Raw genomic sequence first — 1,408 nt, forward strand, 5'->3', positions numbered from 1 at the left:
AGAAACTCACTGGCTTACTGACACTTCCAGAATTGCTACTACCATAATCACACTCAGATTTCCATCGGCAAATATGTATAAGGCAGTGGTAGGGAGAGGATGAAGATATTTTTCCTGGGGAGCAGACGGTCTGAAGCTGAGAAAAGGAATATCTGATTTGTAAACCAGACACAGAAGACATAGAAGGCAAAGGTGGACCATCTGGTCCTATAATGAACTAATGCTGATGCTTCTGATTTTTCAGTAGACCTTTTAGCACATGATTTAATCCACAATCGGAACTAGAGAAATGCTGCCCATCTTAATTGAGTAGCAAAGCAGTGAGCACTGCCTCAGTCCTTCAGACACTGATCAGGGTTGGGAGGCAGGGTCTCGTAGGACAGTGGGACTGGCTGCTTCTCCTCCCAGCTCCTCACAGGGCCACTCTTAACTTCCCAAAAAATGCAGTTTTATTGGGGCTGGTGTTGCGGAGGATGCTTTCTTTCCCTTTAACAAGCTATGGGTCATGCAATGATGATTTTTTGACACCATAACAAACTTGCAATGAGCAAGCAGCTCTTATGTCAGGAGTCTACACTTGCTGTAGATACAGATGTGAATAACTTTCTCTGCTCTAACAGAATTCACTTTCAATAATACCATGTGATAAGTACTTTAATACTAATGTACACCGACTGCCACTAGGGCACTAAGGAGGAAGTGATGAATTCTTCCATAGGGAATCAGGAAGGACTTCTCAGGTAGGTGACATTCGAGCTGGGTTTTGCAAGATGAATGGAATTTTCCGGTTGGGGAAGGAAGGAATGACGGCATAGTGATTTGTATGTTGAAAGACATGGAGTTAAGGAAAGTCTTGGAATTTTCCAGGGACCATAAGAGGTAAAGTGGTACTTGCTTTGGGGGAAGGGGACCAGGTGGCCAGAAAGGAATTAGAAGTGGGGTGAAGTTTTGAATGGCTTATGATACTCTTCATACTTTATCTTATGCACAAAAGGAGACGACAAAAGCTTTCCTTAAGTAATAGATAAAAGGAATTGGCATTTGGACATTTCGGCATTAAAAATGACAAGATTGGGACTTCCCTGGTGGCGCGGTGGTTAAGAATCCATCTGCCAACGCAGGGGACACAGGTTGGAGCCCTGGCCCGGGAAGATCCCACTAAGCCCGTGCAACACAACTACTGAGCCTGCGCTCTAGAGCCCGTGAGCCACAGCTACTGAGCCCGCGTGCCTGGAGCCTGTGCTCCACAACAAGAGAAGCCACTGCAATGAGAAGCCTGTGCACTGCAACAAAGAGTAGCCCCCGCTCGCAGCAACGAAGACCCAGTGCAGCCAAAAAAAAAGACAAGATCCCATGAATGTGGAAAAGCATGGGTAGACCTTTCAAAGAGTGATAGAACTTGCAAGCC

The sequence above is a fragment of the Lagenorhynchus albirostris genome, chromosome 13 (assembly GCF_949774975.1).
Source record: "Lagenorhynchus albirostris chromosome 13, mLagAlb1.1, whole genome shotgun sequence".
Taxonomy (NCBI): Eukaryota; Metazoa; Chordata; class Mammalia; order Artiodactyla; family Delphinidae; genus Lagenorhynchus; species Lagenorhynchus albirostris.